Source organism: Panthera uncia, chromosome B1 (assembly GCF_023721935.1).
Source record: "Panthera uncia isolate 11264 chromosome B1, Puncia_PCG_1.0, whole genome shotgun sequence".
NCBI lineage: Eukaryota > Metazoa > Chordata > Mammalia > Carnivora > Felidae > Panthera > Panthera uncia.
This window is the reverse complement of record NC_064811.1, coordinates 129,215,467-129,237,330: the sequence shown is the minus strand read 5'-3', so window position 1 is coordinate 129,237,330 and position 21,864 is coordinate 129,215,467. Positions and strand designations below refer to the sequence as shown.

The 21,864-nt window shown below is 38.8% G+C and overlaps 1 long non-coding RNA gene across 6 annotated transcripts in view; it reads right to left on the bottom strand.

The window, feature by feature from the left end:
• LOC125923788 (uncharacterized) overlaps positions 1–21,864 on the bottom strand; it is an 85,909-nt gene that overhangs the window by 33,095 nt on the left and 30,950 nt on the right. For 5 of the 6 annotated variants that reach the window (XR_007458158.1, XR_007458156.1, XR_007458159.1 and 2 more), the window contains one exon: positions 14,932–14,972. The exons of the other annotated variant lie outside the window; for it this stretch is intronic. This is a non-coding gene — a long non-coding RNA (uncharacterized LOC125923788). The remainder of the gene's footprint in view (positions 1–14,931; positions 14,973–21,864) is intronic. 6 annotated transcript variants of the gene reach the window in all.

Sequence of the window (21,864 nt, the reverse complement as noted above, 5' to 3'; positions counted from 1 at the left end):
TTACAGCACTAAGAGAAGTATTTATAGCCCTAACTCATTATATGAGAAAAGAAAAAAGATGGAAAATTAATGAGCTAAGCACTCAGCATAAGAAGTTAGGAAGAGATCAGCAAAACACACACAAAAAGTAGAAGTAATAAAGGCAAGAGCAGAAATTAATGAAATAAAAAGTAAATATACAATAATTAAATTAAAAACCCAGGTATTAGTCTTTGAATGAATAATAAAAATGAAAAACCACCACCACCACAACAACAAAACTTTAGCAAGGCTAGATCATGAGAAAAACCCAGAAAGGACAAACAAAATCACAACAAGGGGGCATTACTTTCGATGCAAAAGAGATTAAAATATAGAATGATTATGTAATTATTCACTCATGGTAGTAAATTTGAAAAAATACAACAACAAAGCCCTAGAAATAAACTAGAAATAAAACTAATTCAAGAAAAGAATTTAGGGGGTCGCCTGAGTGGACCAGTCAGTTGAGCATCCAACTTCAACTCATGATATCATGGTTTGTGAGTTGGAGCCCCATGTCAGGCTCTATGCTGACAGCTCAGAGCCTGGAACCTGCTTCGGATTCTGTGTCTCCCTCTCTCTGCCCTCTCCTGCTCGGGCTCTGTCCCTCTCTCAAAAATAAATACACATTAACCAAAAAAAATTTTTAAAGAAAAAAAGGAAAAGAATTTAGGGGGGTCTGGGTGTTTCTGCTGGTTGGGCATCCAACTCTTCATTTCAGCTCAGGTCATGAGCTCACGGTTTGTGGGATCAAGCCCCACATCCAGCTCTGTGCTGATGGTGCAGAACCCGTTTGGGATTCTCTTTCTCCGTCTCTCTCTCTATCTCTCTCTATAATTACATCATAAATTTCCTTTTGTATAAATCCGTATTTTCCTCATGTCTACACTTCTTAGAGCCAGAATTGTCATGAAGAGTAGCAGCGCTGTAAAACAAGGAAGCTGCTTTGTCAGTGCTTTGTAGGATTAGCACTTTATTCAAGATTCTTTGGGCCTTAATTCTAAGAAAATAAATAGAACTTCATACAAGCCAAACAAAATAGGCTTCTCCTTTGGATTATAATGCCTTCTAACATTCTTGGGCTCTTTGTTTTTATGTTAGCACCTGGTAGGTAACAAAAATTAAAAAAAGAAAAATGGGAGTATTTCTTCCAAAAAGTAGCATGAACCTCAAATAAACTGGTTTGCTATAAAGCTTAGTAACACCAGGGAAAAAACTGGAACCACGTATCTTTCAAGATTACATGTTTTCTTGTCTTCATTGCCATTCTCAGAATGTATCTCAGTTCTCTGCAAGATGCAAAATTAATTCCTTTATGTAACTGAGTCCTTACAGTTAATATTAATGTAGCTATTTATTTTAAAAGTCTACTGCCACTTCTAAAAATGTCTGAGGGAGTTTATGTATTAGCCCATAGTTCAAAGGCATACTATTATGTTTAAATGCCAAATAAAATAGACTCTGGAAAACATAAAGAAGTTGATGCTATCAAGGACCAGTCATGTTCTGCCTTTTTTGAATGGCTTCCTACCACAAACACTACCTCTTTCCTACACCCTTAAGTAGAGGTTGTTTGTTCCTGAACTTTCCACCTAACAATAGGGGGTGGCTGGGTTTGTTCAAAAGAATCAGCAGTACAATGACATTGTTAAGAGTGTGGACTATGGAGCCAAATCACCTGGGTGGAAGCATGACTATGCACCTTGAGCAAGATATTAAATGTCACAGAGCCTCAGTTTCCTCACTTGTAAAATGGGGGCTAATAATAGTACTTACTTCAGAGGTGAGAATTAAATGAGCTTAGTATCTGTAAAGTACTTAGAACAGAACCTGGCACACAGTAGGTGCTAAATAACAATTACCACTTGCCTATTCAATATTCTGCCAATCTCCTGTCAAAATTCTTCCTCTGAAACTTGTGCCTCTCAAATTTTCTATCCTCCATCACTTGCTGTTCCTCTCATCACTCTCTGATTAGTATCAGAGATTTTGGAGCATGGCCTATGATTTTTCTCTCTACCCCAAATCTGCCATAATCCTGCTGTCTTCAGAGTTCATGTGGATGGCCCTTCCAACACCCAGTGCTTTGGCTTCTTCGTCTGCAATGCCCCTCATCTCCACACAGATATCGACAACTCACCCCTTTTCCTTATTAGTACCTGCAGCTACTCCACCTGTAAGATCTTAAACCATACCATTCAACTTTCTTACCACAAACTCCCATTATCCTCATTGCTCCAATAATGCCTGCTTATCCATCAGGATTGTGACTGAAGTCTTATCCCACTCACTCCACATGTCACGTGCTTTTTTCTGGTTTTGCTTCCATTGCCATCTTGCTTCGGTTCAGCACTGTAACCTCTTAAATAACATCTTCAGCTTCTCACTCTTCTTGCTCTGTTTTTCCTTCTGCAATACTTACCCAAATGTGGATCAGTTCAGCGTTCTTTGCTTCTAACACCACACTAAGTAAATCACTCAACCATATGTATAGGAACCATTAACTCATGGTCTCGCTTCTCAGCCCAGCTCGCCATTCCCCTCGCGAGCCCTGCATTTCTTTGCAAACCTCCTGCTCCCCTGCTCTTCTCTCATATCAAGTCACCAAGTTCCACCTAAACCACTTCATAAATATCTTTTGAATCTAAAAGCCCTGCTTGATTTCTTCTCTCATCATCTCTACCCATCACTTTTACCATCTCCAAAATATTCTCCTCTCAGCTACCAAAGTAATCTTCCTAAAAATTCAAGTACCATCATGTTCCCTACATACTTAATTCCCTTCAGGAACTCCCTACTGCTTCCTGATGGAGGACTGACCCCATAGCTTGACCCCAAGGCCCTCTGTGACTAGGCCGTGTTTACCTCTCTAAACTTCTTTCCCGATTCTTCCAGCCTGCACCTTACACACTCAGTTACTTGTCCTTCCTTGAATGTGCCATATTCTCTCAGACCTCATGCATCTCATATGCTACCTCCTTTGGAAGGATTGCCCTTTTTCTTCTTTTTCTACCTGGGTAACTCCTGTTGATCTGTTACGATTCACTTCAAGTGTTACTTCTCGTCAACTCTGGGGTAGAGACTTCCCTGACCCTTCCTCTTCCTGAGTAGGCTGCCTGGGTGTCTCTCTTTGTTCTTCTATGTGTTATCTCTTTTTAAGTACTCGCCATGTTCCTGGCACCAGTAAATGGTTCATGGATTAGTGAATAAGCAAAGACATCCCATTTCCATAAAATAATGGTAAAAACTACAGTAGCATTTCATTTTATACATCCATTTGGAATACAGGCTTTTAAAACTAGTGGAGTTAGTTTTGACGGGGTCACTATTACAGAGTGACTGACACTCCAGGTAGCTGGCAACTCAAGCTCTCAAGTAACTGGCTCACCAAAACCGAGAATTTGATTGACTGCTACCACTTACTGGAAGCCCAACAATATATTAAACACCTAAGACTGTCTTTTAGCTCTTCTGGAGGCAAGATGGATTTAGCAGCTCTACATATCACATCCCCATATATCAACGCTTAATAGAGAAAGGTCTTTCTCTCTTGTATTTCTTTGTTAAAAAGGCAACAAAAATCCTTTTCCAGAACCCTTCCCCCATCCCTACCATCACAGTACAGTTTGCAAACATAATTCATTCCAGAAACATACTTAATGTATGTTTCCATGTAATCCAAAGCGCTTGTATATCAAAGAGAATTTCCCCAAAAGAAATAATGGAAACTCAGATGATTCATTCCACAACCCAAAAATATTCATTTAAAACAATTACATGGGGTGCCTGGGTGGTTCAGTTGGTTAAGCCGCCGACTTCAGCTCAGGTCACGATCTCATGGCTCGAAAAAGTCTCGTTGAGTTCAGGCCCCACTTCAGGCTCTGTGCTGACAGCTCAGAGCCTGGAGCCTGCTTCATATTCTGTGTCTCCCTCTCTCTCTGCCCCTCCCCTGCTTGCACTCTGTCTCTCTCTCTCTCAAAAATAAAAAACATTAAAAAAAATTTTTTTAAATTACAATACTGTAATACAAAATAGTAAACAAAATACAAAATACAAAAAAATAAACAAATTAACCAGCACTTACCTTTAAAAACCTTTACGGCCAGTGTGAGGGAGACAAGAAAGAGGAAGCTTGTTGTGTAGGAGGACTTTGATGATCACTAACAGAATCACTGCTGTCTGTTGGCTCAGTGGAATTGTTTTCTTTTCGTGCAACTTTAACAAGGAACCTATCCAATGACACTTGTTTTTTCCTTCTTTTGAGGATTTCATGGAAACATGACATTGCATTGTCATTAAACAGATTAATTACTCTCACTGCCAGAGCCTTATTCGGGGGGTGCTGTTTTACAAAATTTTGCACTGTTCCCGCATTTGACACATCTCCCTAATCTCATTTGAAGTGGGGGATTCCTTCACCTTTTCCTCCTCCTCCTCTGCAGAGGAGATACAAACATAGACTTCTTATAAAATCTTGCAATTTCGGCCACTCACATACCTCATTCGTACTTCTCAATGATTTCTTTCTTAACTTCCACCATAATCATGTCCTTCTTCTTACTGCCTTTCTTTTCAACCTTTTTCTGCATGGGGACCATTGTATATGCTCACACAGATGTTGACTACAGTACAGCATTAATAAACTCTTGTCATGTACTGTATTTAATGTAACAGGCAATAAGGCAGCAGAGGAAAGGGTCTCTATCTGCAGGCAGCCTGACCTAGAATGAAGCAAAGCATTCCTGAGCTTACTCTTGTATGGAAAAGCAAGGGACTGTCCATAGGTGCTTTGAAGTGACAAAAAATACACTAGTGCCCGTTGTGAGCACCTTCCAATATTCTGAAAAATCACTCATTGCTGCCAATCACTGCAGCATGAGACAGAGCACACAAGCATGGGAGATGATCACCCACAATCCCGCAGCGAGAGAGAGAGAGAGAGAGAGAGAGAGAGAGAGAGAAGAACCATTGGCTCAGTTGTGATCATGTGACAGTTGGCATCACGTACTACTCGTATTGCAAGGCATTTCTCGTTTATCAAGTTAAAACGTATTAGAAATGTTTGCTCATGTTGCGGAACACTCACAGAACAAGTTACTCACAATCCAAGGTTTTACTATAGTTCCTTCCAATCTCACGGGCCAAAGCCAGATCAAATTCCAAACCCCTAAACTGGTCACAGACATGGGGAATGGGGGCATTATTTTGGCTTAGACCAATCCCATCAGGATATAACTGAGTCACCTGAAGGGAAAGCACACTAAAACAAAATTAGAGTTATAATTAAAGATGAGGAGAGAAATGGCTGTTCGTGTAGGCAACTGGCAGTCTTTGCTAAAACGTGTGTCATCACTGAACAAATGTTAGATTTAGCATTAGGCACATTATAGTTTGATTCCCATCTTTGCCATTTTCTGGTCGTGTGACCTTGGGCAACCTTTCTTCCCTTTTAAGACTCAATTTCCTCATCTATATAGCATTATTGTGAAGATTAAATGAGATCACATATATAATGTTGCTAACCCACACTGAACATTCATTCATTCATTTAAAAAGATTTTTTGAACATCTACAATGTGCCAGGCATTATGTCCCAGGATATAGAAGTGAGTAAGATAGACAGGATCCCTCCCTTCATATCATTTATTAGCAATAAATGTTAGTTTCAAAATTTCCTAATTTTTTTAAGAAATTCAGAAGGACTTTGATTACTTTGACAATCACTTAAAAATTTTTTTTCATGTTTATTTATTTTTGAGAGAGAAAGAGACAGAGTACAAGTGGGGGTGGGGGCGTGCGGAAACAGAGAAAGAGGGAGACACAGAATCCAAAGCAGGCTCCAGGCTCTGAGCTGTCAGCCCAGAGCCTGATGCGGGGCTCGAACCCACAAACCACGAGATCATGACCTGAGCCAAAGCCATATGCTTAACTGACTGAGCCACCCAGGCGCCCCATCTTGACAATCACTTTTTAAAGAAACTCAGTGTTTTCAGGAGTACGTATGACTTCTGAAGTTTTATATTTGATGTGTGAAGGTTCAGAAACATTTATTTTTTTTCCTTTTGGTTTATTCTGTTTAATTAAAATTATCAGAGAGATTTATATTTTTATCAGTATATTGTCACTGTGAATGCTATCCTGATTCCTAGACTACAGATGATTGGTAAAATGCAATATTTTTAGAAGTGAATAACCGAGACAATATCCAATATGATCTTACAGCCCTGAGGAAAAAAAATTCAGATGCAAGAGCATGCAGTCTGTCTATCTCGGTAGTCATATACTTGGTCTAGAGTTAACAGATCCAACTCATGGGGAGGGTTAACTGTCACTCAATAGGAACAATCAGGTAATTAGGGTGACCCATTCCCCATTCACACCCATTAACAATTATAAACAGTAGAGTTGAAAAGTCTTGTAAAGACTAACCTCTCACAAAAACACTTATGTGTGAAAGTGTAATTAAGATACTGTGGTAGCAGATTAAGGAGTCTCTCTTACCTTAACCTTGTTTTGAGATACAGTAAGAAAACTGGTTGTAAAACAGGAGATCTAGAGATATGATACAAAAGAAGGGAGAATAAACATTAAGTTTACAAATCTGGGGGCCCAGAAAAGAGGAACCTCTGCTCACTTATCATGCCTGACCTACCTCTATCTAGTTTTCTTTTTTTTTTTTTTTAATGTTTATTTATTTTTGAGACAGAGAGAGACAGAGCATGAACGGGGGAGGGTCAGAGAGAGAGGGAGACACAGAATCTGAAGCAGGGTCCAGGCTCTGAGCTGTCAGCACAGAGCCTGACGCGGGGCTCGAACGCACAGACCGTAAGATCATGACCTGAGCCGAAGTCGGAAGCTCAACCGACTGAGCCACCCAGGCAACCCTATCTAGTTTTCTTATTGACCATATATACTGAGCTGTTTCTTATTTGCATTTTTCTTTGATCCTACCAAGGAACTGAGTTTTTTTTTTTTTTTATCAAGAAGTGTCTTTATATACATGAAAACCAAGCATTACTGAGTCATTAAAAGTTGAACTGTTTTTCTAGTACTACCTATGGATTTTCTCCAGCACATGTCTTCATTCAGTCTCTCTTAAGACCAAATGAGTACCTAAAAGAAGTGTAGGTGGCTAGGGCACAATTACTAGACATGGACAAAGGTGAATGGGCTTTGATGTGATCTAACATTTAACTTTAATCACAAATATGAGGGTCAGAAGGAAATCTACCTATCCAATGTGGACAGACAATGTGTCCACAAAAGTTATCAAGAGGAACACAGACACAGGGAAGGCACTGAAAGTTTGTGGACAGAATTAACCAAGAGTTGAAACAAGAGACAAAGTCTCTTATTAAATTTTATGGCATGTGAGATTAAGTTTATGAGACCAAATATCTTGCAATCCTGAGGCATTTCTACAGTGAAATATAATATTTATAGAAAAAAGTTCAAGGAACAGACATGTTCCTTGACATGACTTATCAACATCCATGTAATCACCACCAATGTCAAGAAATGGATTGTTGCTTGCAACTGAGAAGACTCCTTCTCCCCCTCCCAATAATTAATGTCCCCAGCAAAGGTAATCACTATCCCCACTTTGATGAAAATAATTTGCTTACTTTTCTTTTTCTTTTTTCTTTTAGAGAGAGCACGAGTGGGAGGGAGGGGCAGAAGGAGAGAAAGAGAATCTCAAGCAGGCTCCACGCTCAGTGTGGAGCCTGACAGAGGGCTCAATATCACTGCCCTGGGATCATGATCTGAGCCAAAATCAAGGGTTGGACGCTCAATCTACTGAGCCATCAAAGTGCCCTTTTTTTGCTTTTCTTTATAGTTCTTCCACCTAAGCATGCATCCCCAACGCTAGTTTTTTTTTTTTTTTTTTGGGGGGGGTTGCCTGCTTTTTGAACTTCATATATAAATGGAATTTATACATATTCTCTTGTTCTTTACTTATTTAATTCAACATTATATTTGTGAGGTTCACACATCTTGTTGAATGTTAGCTATAATGTATTCAGTTACAGAAAGTAAATACTATACAGTAGATTTTAGTTACTGTATAATATTCCATTGAAATAATGTACTACAACTTATTTCCCAGTTCTTTTCTTAGATGTTTTAAAAGCCAAAGAAGTTTTAATCTCTTTTTCTAACTACATAGATTCTCATTATAGTGAAGCTATGGACTATCGTTTTCACTTATTAAATTGGCTAATTTAAGGGAGAGAAACAAAAAAGTTTCTTAAATTCAGTGTGCTTCAGAAAAGGGGTACTTGGAGAGAGTTGATTCTGATTGGGCTGGTGGAAGGTGGAAGGAGATCCAAGGAGGTTACTTTCCCCAATTTTTGCAAAGGAGAAACACTTGAGGCCATGCTCCAAACCAAATCGCTCTGTCCTCTGTCACTGAAAAAGGAGCAAGAAAAACATGGCTACATGGGCAGCGAGTATGTGCTTGATATGAAAGAGAGAAAGAGCATGTACATGTACACATGCACAAAAGGACTTCAATTCTAGTTGTTATTCCATTAATTCTTGATACTGGTTTCGATATATTTGCTGTGTGGTGGTCACGAAAGCAGAACTGTTCTAGTAATCACAGACTTGTTACAAAAAAGGGCTGCTACCTTGCACTGGACTGGGTTATTGTTCAGCAAATACTCAGCCCTCCTCCACCTCTCTCTTATAATGAAGTATATTTTCCTATCTTTGGGCTTGGCCATATGACATGCTTTGGCCACTGGGAAATCAACAGGTGTGATAGAAATAGCAGCTCTAAATATGCTTGACTGGTGGACTCATGCTCTTGTGCTCCAGTGATCTGCCAAAAAAGCAAGCCCTGGTTGGCCTCTCCCCTGGGTCCCAGAAGAAAAAAGGTGGAGCAGACCTGAACCCACACCATAGCCAACCAATTCGCAACTTGGAGCAGAGCTGCCCACCCCAGATGCGTCTATGTCAGCCCAGCTGAAGGTGACTAGTGCAAGAATAAATGTTTGTTATTGTCAGCCACTGAGTGTTGACTACTTTGCTATTATAATGACAAAAATTGTTTTATAGCTATAGTCAGAGTTGTAAAGATCAGGCCATTATCACTCCTTAATAGTAATGAACTTGGCTCCATTTACCTCAATCTACATTTGCTCCATAAAACCAGGGATTCAGATTTCAAGACTTTTTTTTTTTTAAGTTTATTTATTTATTTGGAGGGTGGGGAGGAAGAGAGACGAGAGAGAGAATACCAAGCAGGCTCCTCACTGTCAGCACAAAGCCCAATGAGGGGCTTGAACCCACAAACCGTGAGATCATGACATGAGCTGAAGTCAGAAGTCAAGAATCGGATGCTTAACTGACTGAGCCACCCAGGAGCCCCATTTGTTTTTTGTTGTTTTTTTTTTAAGCTCAAATACTTACTTCCCAGAGACCTATGACCAGATCCTTTTGGAATTTGAAGAAGGGGCTGGTAGGAGATGGAAATAGATAGCTTGGGGTCAGTGGAAAGGATCTAGCATCAGTTAGGAACTTTTTGAGCCTTGGCTATACCCCTTGGGAAAATGGCAGAAGAGACCACAATTGCATTCACGTAGTAGGTATGCTGTTCTGGGCTTATTCAGAGAGGTGGGAGAGGTCCTATTCTGGTGTGAGGTATACAAAGGGTTAGGGCATAGGTCAGTTATAGTTTTTAATAGCTAACTGTTGAGCTCAACAAAGCTATCCTCTAGGACAAGAATAGGTTTAGGGGTTTAATACTTCATGTACATGGAAACATGGTAAATTTCATATCCTCCTGGTGAGACTGTAAATTGATCTAACGCTTCGGAGAACTTGGCAGTAACTGGAGGTTACTTTGGAGAACAAGTACATATTAAATAATGTTGAAGATACTCATATTTTAACATCCAGTAATTTGGTACTGGATGAATCTGGTAATGGATGAGACCAACGGTGCCTCACCTGAAGGGGCATTTTTGTTTATAATAGTGGTGGGAGGCTTACTACCACACGTAGGGGGTGGGGATCAGGTATCCTCTATGTCCTGTAACCTGAAGGATAGTTCCATTAAAAACAAAACAAAACAAAACAACAACAACAAAAACAAAAACAACTGTCCTGGATCCTCCATGACTTTACAAGGCCTAGTAGAGGATTCATGTAGATGAAAAGTCTGTTTATAATTACCTAAGAGTATAACAACTTTGTTTCAGATATAAATACCAAGTATTTTTTGGTAAGATTTTAATATATATCAACTTTCCAGGGATGCAGCTACTGGAAAAGTGAAGATTGTATTTTGTCTTGTTCAGAACCTCATTGCTCACATCACCAATGGCAACACCACTTTTGAGTTTTGAGTTTCCAATATCACAAGATTCTATGAGTCTGCATTTGTAGGTAACTTCATTTTGTCTCCTAATATACTATAGTGTATTTGTAGCCATTGACATATTGAATACAATTATTTTATTAAAGTTTGTTTTCTTATATTTCTACTTTATTTCACAGTAAATGCATTACATTTGATTGTTTTAAATGTGTAGATGAGTTAATTATCTATGAATTTCATTTCAAGATAGTTAATGGGGTGATATATTTGTTATATATATTTGTTAATAATAAAATATATTTATTATAAGAAGAGCACGTTGGGTCTGACAGTACTGAGAATTACTGCACTAGATAAACTCTCATATGCATCCAAAGAGATAAAAAAAAATGTAGTATAGAACTGCTCTCCAACAGAGTAGTCACTAACCACATTAATTAAAATTAAATTAAATTAAAAATAAGTCCCTCAGTCACATTGACATTTGAAGTGTTCAGTAGCCATATGTAGCTAGTGGCTACAGTATTGTAGAGTACAGATATTTCCATCAGTACCCAAATTTCTATTGGACAGAATTGGTTTAGAATATTAGGGCAACAATGTTTATAATATCAAAAACTTGAAAGCAACCTATGTTTTCATTAAAAGGGGAATGGAAAAGTAACTGGAATGCTATATATAGTGATGGAAATGAACGCTTACATATATCAACACAGATGAATCCCTCAAATAACACTGAGAAAATCAAAAGACCTACATTTGAATGTCTTGCTTGATACATCTCTGAAGACAAGGGAAATAAAAGCAAAAAATGAACTATTGGGACCTCATCAAGATAAAAACTTCTGTACAGCAAAGGAAACAATCAACAAAACTAAAAGGCAAACAACATAATGGGAGAAGATACTTGCAAATGACATACCGGATAAAGGGTTAGTATCCAAAATCTATAAAGATTTCCAAACTCAACACCCGAAAAACAAATAATCCAGTGAAGAAATGGGCAGAAGACATGAACAGACACACACACACACACACACACACACACACACACATATACATACATATATACATATATATATACACATATATATGTGTGTATATATATATATATATAATATACAAAATGGGTACTACCAAGCAATGAAAAAGAATGAAATCTTTCCATTTGCAACAACGTGGATAGAACTGAAAGGTATTATGCTAAATGAAATAAATCAGTGAGAGAAAGACAGATACCATAAGCTTTCACTCATATGTGGAATTTGAGAAACTTAACAGAAGACCATGGGGGGAAAGGAAGGGAAAAATAGTTTCAAACAGAGAGGGAGGCAAACCATAAGAGACTCTTAAATACAAAGAACAAACTGAGGGTTGATGGGGGCAGGGAAAATGGGTGATAGGCATTGAGGAGGGCGCTTGTTGGGATGAGCACTGGGTATTGTATATAAGAGATGAATCATGGGAATCTACTCCTGAAGCCAAAAGCCCAGTATATACACTGTATGTTAGTAAACTTGACAACAAATTATTTGTGTGTGTGTGTGTATGTATATATATATATATATATGTATATATATATAAAACTATATATATGTATATATATATAGTTTTATATACACATATATAACCTTTTGTATACACACACACACACACACACATATATATATATATATATATATATATATATATATATATATAAGACCTGCCATTGAACATAATAATACTATGTGTTATTTAGGGATCCATATGTAGCAAAAATATGTTTTAAATGCATGGGAACGATAAACACCAAATTCAGGAGAGCAGTTATCTCTGGCAGCAAGGGAAGAGATGCAGTTGGAGAGAGTAAAATGGGGGCTTACCTGCACTTAAAACGTTTTATTTCTTCAGATATAAGGTGGACAAACAAAGATTCATTATTATTTATATATTTTAATACAAAGAATATACATTATTTTGTGTCATTTTTGTAGATATTAAATATTGCAAAATAAAACTTAAAATGTTTTTAACATTTATTTATTTTTGAGAGACAGAGCACGAGTCGGGGAGGGGCAGGGAGAGAGGGGAAACACAGAATCTGAAGCAGGTTCCAGGCTCTGAGTTGTCAGCACAGAGCCCAATGCAGGGCTCGAACTCACCGACTACGAGATCATGACCTGAGCTGAAGTTGGACACTCAATCGACCAAACCACTCAGGCGCCCCATAAATATTGCAAAATAAAAATTTAAATGGAAGGTGTTTCATGAGCTTCTAACAGCAAGGGGTAATGTTTTGCTTACCTCTCTAAGGTTAGTGTCAAAGTGCCTGGCACAGAGAAGATTCTCAATTAATGTTGGTTGAATAGTCAACCAAACATACCAAAATTCATATGATAGTACAGTTTTAACTCTTAGACATAAACAGAATGCTTCAATCCCACTAGTTCAGCGTATCCAGTAACACAAACCTTTTTTTAATCATGCACTCATTTTACAAATATCTGTTAGGGGCCTACTATATGTCAGGCACTCCTCCAGTGTTAAGGGTACAACAGTGAACATGTAAAACAAAATTTCGTTCCCTCAAAGGACTTGCATTTGAGTATGTGTTTTGGGGAGGGTGGCAGGGGAGAACCCAGAGGAGTATTACTAATAAAGAAAATAAACAGTAAAATAGAAAGTAAGTCAGATGGGATAAAGCTCTCAAGAAAAATGAAGCTGGGAGCAGAAGTGTTAAATGATTTTAGGCAATATTAAACAGGGTAGTTAGGTTCTCTTTGAATGAGTGACCGTTGAGCTAAGATTTGAAGCGAGGGAGACAGAGAGCCATGAGCAGTTGAGTCAGAGGGAGGAGAGAGTACAAGGACCTTGAGGCAGCCTGGAAAGGAGGCCAGGATAGCTGAGGGGGGGCGGGGGGGGGGGGGGGGCCGGGGGGGGGGGGGGAGAAGAGGGAGATCAGAGATTGGGCAGAGCCTGTGACTTTGGCTTTTACCTTAGGTGCGTTTAAGGACTTGGAATAAAGGACAGAAATCAGCTGGCTTACATATTTAAAGGATCACTCTATTTGGGGAATAGATAATAGTGGCAAGTAGAAACAGGGAGACCAGTTAAGACATTATTGCATTAATTGAGGCCAGAGGTGATGGTGGCTGGAATCAGGGTGGCAACAGTGGTGATGATAGTGGTCAGACTTTTGACAAATTTTGAAGACACAAGCACGGAGCTATTGCTGATGGACTGTATATGAGATGCGAGAAAAGGACCAGTCAAGGATGACACAAAGGTTTTTAGCTTGAAGTTGCCACTGACTCAGTTCCCTGAGAAGACAGGGAACTGGCTGGCTGGGGGCAGGAAGGGGTTCAGCATGGGACATGTCAAGCTGGCGATGTTTACTAGGCATCCAGATGGAGTTGTTAAGTAAACAGTTGGTATAGGAGCTTGAGGGTCAAGAGAGGCAAGGAAGCTGGAGAAATAAACTTGAGAGCCATTAGCATATAGGTGGTATTGAAAGGTTAAAGACAGGATGAGATCATCAGGGGAGTAAGAGAAGCTAGAAGGGGCGCCTGGGTGGCTCAGTTGGTTAAGTGTCCGACTCTTGATTTTGGCTCAGGTCAGGATTTCACGGTTTGTGATAAGGCAATGCAGTGTTTAGAAGTCAGGAAGGAAGAAAGAGATCTAGCCAAGGGAGCTCTCAGCCAACAAGGTAGGAGACATCCACGGAAAAGCTAATGCTTGGAAGCTAGGTTAAGGAAGTATTTAAAAGAGGAAAAGCATGACTAACCAGCATTAAATTATGCTTGGGGCCCACATAAGATGATGACAATAACAGAGCTTTGTATGAAACAAAGTAAGGGTTGTGGGAGACCTTGGCAAGGCCAGTTGTGGAGGATCGGTGGGGGCTGAAACCCTTCTTGCAGAGGGCTCAGGAGAGTGGAGAGAAACGAATAAACAGGAAAGCCAACTCTTTCAAGGCTCTTTTTCTGCTTTATCTGACTTTTAAACAAAAAGAGAAGCCGTGCATTCCAAATTAAACTGACACAAATGCATACTGGAATCCAGTAATCTAAACATATATCTTATCTTGAAAGAATAGAGCACAAAGCTGCTAGAAAATTCCACTCATGTATGAGAATTTGCTTCATTTCCTACAAACAGAAAGAACTACCAGGAGAAACTGAACTAGGGATTCTGGTAAGGGAGGGACTATCCTAAATGAAGTGGTCACCTTCCTCTAATTTTGTTATGTGAAGCCAAATTAGTCCCCCCTAATTATCAATAAGTCAAATTTCCCCCAATGTATATTAGTGGTTGGCAACTATTAGTTCAACTTTAAAAGCCTTTTATCTCATGAGAACTTTAACCTCAAAGACCAATTCACCTGTCTGATTCACCCAGGATTAGCTCAGGGGATTCTCAGATAAGGCCAGCCTACTGTTCAAGAATCACGGAGGCACCTCATGAATCTTGTTAATGAACAAGATGTGTCAGGACGATAGGCCTGTGATCCCTAGACCTGCTCTGCTCTCATCTCTACCCAGAAAACTATGCCGAGGGGAACAATATATAAAAGACTGGCTTAAGCATATCATTAGTAAACTTACACTTTTGGATGACCTTCAACCCACTGCCATCAGATCAGGTGCTAAAGAGAAAAGAAATAATTAAGACAATTTCCTTCTTAAAATATAAGGGTTTGATAAATTATAATATAACCCCAGTGTGGTCCATTATAACACAGAATTAACTTGTAATATAGGGTGCTATTTATTAGCTTTTCAGAAAATCCAGGTGAAAACAATATCCAGAATTCATAAGTAGTAATCAGTAAATGGAGGAATAATTTGACAATCAAAAATTTCTATGGAATAGAGTGAAGTTATTATTACAACTGAGAAAGCTGAAAGAGATAAGAAGGCAAATAATTTTAATCACATGTATTGAATCAAATATTATTTATTTAGCATATTCTTCTAATTTATATATCCAGTTTTTAGAATTAACAATTATAATAGCTAATAGAAACCTTAAAATTGCAGAAAATCAATTTTTGGTTGTGTTTTTTTTGTTGGGGACATCTTTCCCTTGCTCCTCAAACCGAAATGTAATCAGAAATTTTTTTCCTTTCTTTTTTTAAATACATATTTTTTAAAGTTTATTTTTGACAGAGAGAGAGAGAGAGAGAGAGAGAGAGACAGAGCATGAGTGGGGGAGGGGCAGAGAGAGGGAGACACAGAATCTGAAGCAGGGTTCAGGCTCTGAGCTGTCAGCCTGACGCAGGGCTCGAACTCACAGACCACGAGATCATGACCTGAGTCGAAGTCGGACGCTCAACCAAATGAGCCACCCAGGCGCCCCTTTTTTTCCTTTCTTAAAACAGAATTGTTGAACTTGAGCTATAAAGTAGAAAAAGGAACTAACTTTTCTCTCTCTCTCTCTATTCATAAATCCATCTAGTGGATTTATTATTTAAACAAAAACAGGAATGAGAAAAGAGTTATATGATCTAATAAATTAGACACTGCATAAAAATAATGCCATATAAAAACATGGCAAGGAGAGTATTATAAGAAGACAATTAGGGTTTGGCATATAAGCATATCCTATCTGTACATTAAGTACATTTTTGAGTGTTATCTGGATCTCTAGCTTTTGACACAATTGTAAAAGTTAAAGAAGGAATCAAGAAACAATGCTGTGGGAAATAATCAAAAAGTTAAATTACTCTGAAGAAAACAGTTAACTAAACTTTCATTTTTAACATAAAGTTCTTTTATCCAAGCATGCATTATTTAGATGTATTTCACATTATATAAAGAGTGCACCAGCATTCAATGTTTATGTGCATTTCACTTTATACAATATACTCATAGCATCCTAATAAATAGTAGGGCCCTAGAAATCAACTAGTCTAGTGTTCTGACTTTACAGATGAGAGGATTCAAGCCCAGAGAAGTTAAGTGATTTGCTGAACGCCACAGTTATACAGTGGTAAGATCCAAACTCAGATCTCTTGAATCTCAACAAAATGTTTTCTTTGATTGCCCCCCATCTGATAAAATTAAAAAGTGGTACACAGAGCAGACACTAACTGAAATCCACACAGATAAGTATGCGATTTCATCCTTCTATGAGAGAGACTAGTAAAGGAACCTAACATAGATTGGAGCATTTTTCTCTGTGGGTCACTGATGAAAAAAGGGAAATGGGCATTTCAGGCAGCAGTGAGATATAAACAAAGGTGCATATGCTGTCTTATTCCTGAGTTAAAAAAGGACATGACATGACATGCTAGAGCAACTGAAAGCAGGGCTGGAGTGTGGGGAGCAAGGAAAGAAGTCCCCAGGGGCTCTCTGGGGAGACAGACAGGAGCTGGCCCCCACAGAGACATATGATCCTGGACTGGGTTTCATCCTAAATGGAAAGGAATTCGCAGCAAGATGCTAAGCAGGGGGGCCATATGCTCATATTTTGACTCATTAAAGATCACTCTGTAAAAGAAATGTTTTTCCCTCTTGAATGCGTAAACTATATATATTATCAAGTTCAGTAAAAGGGTAAGCAATTGAAAATCATCTCTTTCTCACTCCTGTCCTACAACCACCTAGTTCTCAGTTTGGTCCGAGTTCTCAGTTTGGTCCCAGTTCCCAGTTTGTCTGAGACCAAACACAATTACCTATTGTGCCCCCTCCCCTCCAACTTATTTTTTTAACAAAAATAGTTATATACACATTCTTCTGCATTTTGCTTTATTTCCTTAACCACCTTGGAGCACTTATCACATCATCTCATTTAGAGCTAACCAAAAGCTATGTATGTGTATTCTATTGTATGGACCTACAATTCCTAATTTTTTTTTTTAATTTTTTTTTCAACGTTTTTTATTTATTTTTGGGACAGAGAGAGACAGAGCATGAACGGGGGAGGGGCAGAGAGAGAGGGAGACACAGAATCGGAAACAGGCTCCAGGCTCCGAGCCATCAGCCCAGAGCCTGACGCGGGGCTCGAACTCACGCACCGCGAGATCGTGACCTGGCTGAAGTCGGACGCTTAACCGACTGCGCCACCCAGGCGCCCCTACAATTCCTAATTTTATATCAGTTCTCCATTGATGGACATTTAGGCTACACACACACATACACACACACACATATATGTACGTCACAAGGAATATGCACAGGCATATATCATTTTGCTCTTCTGTAAGACACCTGAAGGATAAATTCCCAGAAGTAAACAGGCAGGTCATAAAGGTTCTATAAGATACTAATTTTGATAGGTATTGCCAAATTGCGGCCTGAAGTGAGTGAATTAATTTATACTCCCACCAGCAATGTTCAAGTGCCTATTATGCTTTATTCCTTGCTAACACAATGTGTTATCAACATTTTTGAAATTTGCCAATCAGATAAATTTGTAGTTTGCATTGGTCTTGCGGTGAGAAGAGATCATTTACCTTGCACGTGGAGAACGACTGGAAGGGGGCGAGAATGACAGCTGCTCCGGCAAGCCCTGAGAGAGGTGGCTGGGGGTGGGGGAGGGGAGGTGACAGTAGAGGCGGCAATAGGGGGCAGAGGCACAGCATACAGTGCAGGTAGAGTTTATGGGATCTGGCCACGGACCGGATGTGGAGAAGGAGAGGGAGGGAAGTGTCAAGGGTGACTCTCTGGGTTTTCAATGACATGGAAGGAGGAGTTTGGGAAGCGACAGGAGACTGGGGGAAGCCCAGGAAGTCATGTTAAGAAGGAACATTCTAAGAATGTGAGGTTGTGCCAGCAGAGTGCCTGGAGGCATTTGGATGAAACAAGGCTGAAGCTCAAAGGGCAGGTCTAGGCTGGAGAGGGCAGTCCTCCCCTGTATTAGGCTTTCCCTCCATGAAGTGGGGGAAGGGTTTAAGATCACTCACACTGAATCTCAACGTGACACTGCTTGACCGAAACATAAAATCTATAATGTGAGTTCCTTAAGACCTGATTCAAGTATTTCCATAACTGTTCCATAAATCTAAGCATGGGAAGGATACATCTTTTGGGAAAAGGAATATACATGATTTGAAAAGCTCTTATTAAAAATAAGCTATGTCTCCATTTCCACACTTTTTAATCTTTTAAAAAAGTAAATGTTTGTTTAAAATACAAGGACTTGCAGTAGCACATTTAGAAAATGCAAAAAAGTGTAAACAAAAACCCACAGTCCCATTATTCAGAGTTCATTACTGTTATCTCTTTTTGGTGTTCCCTCTCTGACATACATGAGTCTGTATCATAGATTTACTTATATATATAATTCTAGGCATAGACTTTAAACATTACAATGTGAAATTTATATATCAGTATTCTTCAAAATATTTTATTTCAAAATTATTTTTGTAATATTTTATGTATTTTTAAAATTACAAATATATTTTAAACTGTAAGAAGATGGTCTCCCATGCAGAGGGATCTTTAATTATTTAACCACTATCACTGTGCATTGTAATTAAAAAATAATTTTTTCTGGATTGAACAGAAAGGATGTCCTTTTCATTTTCATTTCTTTGTTCTGTAGTGAGGTTTCAAATTTCAACATGCTTATTGTTATTTTTATATGTTTATATGTTAATGTTATTTTTTAATTTTCTTAAAAGTTTAAAAAAATTTTTTTTAATGTTTATTTATTTTTGAGAGAGACAGAGAGAGAGGGAGGGAGCATGAGTGGGGGAGGGACAGAGAGAGAGGGAGACACAGAATCCGAAGCAGGCTCCAGGCTCTGAGCTGTCTCACGAAGTGTGAGATCATGACCTGAGCTGAAGTCAGACTCTTAACCAACTGAGCCACCCAGGTGCCCCAATAGTTTTTGAAATCACTGGTTGAAGCTGGGGGAAAATATCTGCTCAACAATAGCTTGTTTTTCCTTAAAAGAATAGCAGGTCTTACATGGGTCATCATTATATTTGCTCTTTACTCACTTTCACTGAGTACTTACTCCAACCTTGAACTTTGCATTTTGTGACGAAGAGTAACACTAATGTACCAAAAAGATTTGCTATTCACCTCAAATCAGTTTATGGGAAATGAAGATCAATTAATCTAAGTTAACTTTTACTCTCTTATCAGTACCACCTCGTGGTAATTTCTCTCTGTCCCAGAATAAATCAGCCTGTCCTCAATATCTCAATCTAATTAGGACAACTTTATTTTCTGATTTTTCCAGCCCCATTCTAATATCTTTCAGTGGAAATATAGAAAAGAGATGACTTCATATGTATGAGGCAGTGACTGAAGCACTGTTTGTGGGACCAAAGGACTGGAAACAGATGTACATCATAGGAGACTGTCACACCCATAGGACAGAATATAATGCGGCTGTTAAAAGGAACTGAGGAAATTAGGAGGAATTAGGTTAAAAAAGCAAGGTTTAGAATAATTTGACTTGTGTGAAAAATGGAGGTGCTGTAAGTAATACTATTGTTGGCATTTTTTAAAAAAGGAATTGTGTATATATATATATATATATATATACACACATATATATATATACACACACACACACATATATATATACATATAGAATGAATATATGAATGAATGAATATATACATATATATGTATATATATGTGTGTGTGTGTATATATATAAATATATATATATATATATATATATATATATAAATAAATGCTTGTCTGTGCATAGAGAATGGAAGAATTTACAAGAAAGTGTTGACCTTCTGGCGGGGACCTGGGGTTTGAGGACCTGGGAATTGAGGTAGGAAGCTGACTTAATTTTCAATCAATTCTCTGTTGCATTGTTTGAATTCTGTACCATGTGCATGTACTATCTTTTTAAAGTTTATGTATTTTTGAGAAAGAGAGAGAGAGAGAGAGAGAGCACGGGTGGGGCAGAGAGAGAGGGAGGCACAGAATCCCAAGCAGGCTCTAGGCTCTAAGCTGTCAGCACAGAGCCCGACACAGGGCTTGAACCGACGAAACCTGAGATCATGACCTGAGCTGAAGTCAGCCGCTTAACTAAGCCACTCAGACGCCCCTTAAAAATTAAAAAGTAAACACGGAAATGAAATTATTCACCTCAACCTATGGCAACCATGCCTTCTGCCTCTTCTTTCCCTCACCCACCTGCTGGAGATCTGCATAGACACTTCTCTGTGCTTCAAACTTGCACCCCCACCCTGATTACATGGCTCTGGTCAGCCTCCACTGTCCTGAATTAATTTTTCACTAATTGACGCTAATGCCTTTTAGAAATGTTACAAACCTCATGGGAAAGCTTCTGCTTGAACTCTGCACTACTGATAATCTTAATCTATTCTGTCCACTAACAAACTATATCATTCTGACTTTTGTTTATCACTCTTGCTTCCTATTCTTTCCTGTCATCCCAAATGTTTCTTGCCCACGGAAAACTGCACAGAATCCAAGTCGCTATAAGGTTTAGAATAAACAGTGGCTTGCTCAAGATTTTTAAAAATAAAGTTGAGACAATTTTAAGGAGTTGCCAGTAGATGTGCCTTTTGGAATGCCGTGAGACCTGTGAGCAGGAATGGTCTGTCCATGACATCTTTTCATCCCTGCGAGTTCTCCTTGTCCTAACATGTTCTACCGTAGAAGAGGAAGTGACAGAAATAAATCTTAGTGATGAATTTTCCACATACTACTGCTGTCGGCATCTCATCACAGAAAGTTAATCTGGAGCAGTATCTGTCCTATTACCAAACTTCAGGAATATGAATCCTAGGTTTGTGTACAAACTAGTAACTTACATTCGAAGTATTAATCTCCAGCCTTGGTTCTGTTGACTTCAACTACGCGTTTTTAATTATTCTATTTCTTTAAATCTAGAAGTTCATAAAACTTTCTTTGGTGGGCTGTGTGTGTGTGATATTTCCCTCTGACCAACAGAGGAGACTGTAGCAAACTGTTAAGCCAAGGACCTTTCTTAAAGTGTTTTCCAACACACTTATGAGATCAGTCATAATATTTATATATACTCAAGCACTTTGAAATCTCAAGCTGTTTTAACCAGCTGTCATTTTGGTGTCAAACTCCGGTCATTTTAATGTGAAACAAAGGTCAACAGAGGGTTTGTCTTATTCTTTTCCTATTAGTGAAATACTTTATTGTTATCAAACTCTGCTAAAGCCCCCAACAGCAAGTCCTTATTGCATATTCCCGTTATCTGAGTCACATGGGATTTTATGATTGTTCACAAATAAAACATATAGAAATGAAGAAATGTGAAAGTGTCAAATTAATATTTAAAGTAGTATCAACAACCAAAAATATAGGCAATCAGTATGGCCTATACAAGTTTGCCATTATTTTTAAAGAAATTTTTTTTAACGTTTATTTATTTTTGAGACAGAGAGAGACAGAGCATGAACGGGGGAGGGTCAGAGAGAGGGAGACACAGAATCTGAAACAGGCCCCATGCTCTGAGCTGACAGCACAGAGCCCGATGCGGGGCTCGAACTCACGGACCGCGAGATCATGACCTGAGCCGAAGTTGGCCGCCTAACCGACTGAGCCACCCAGGCGCCCCAG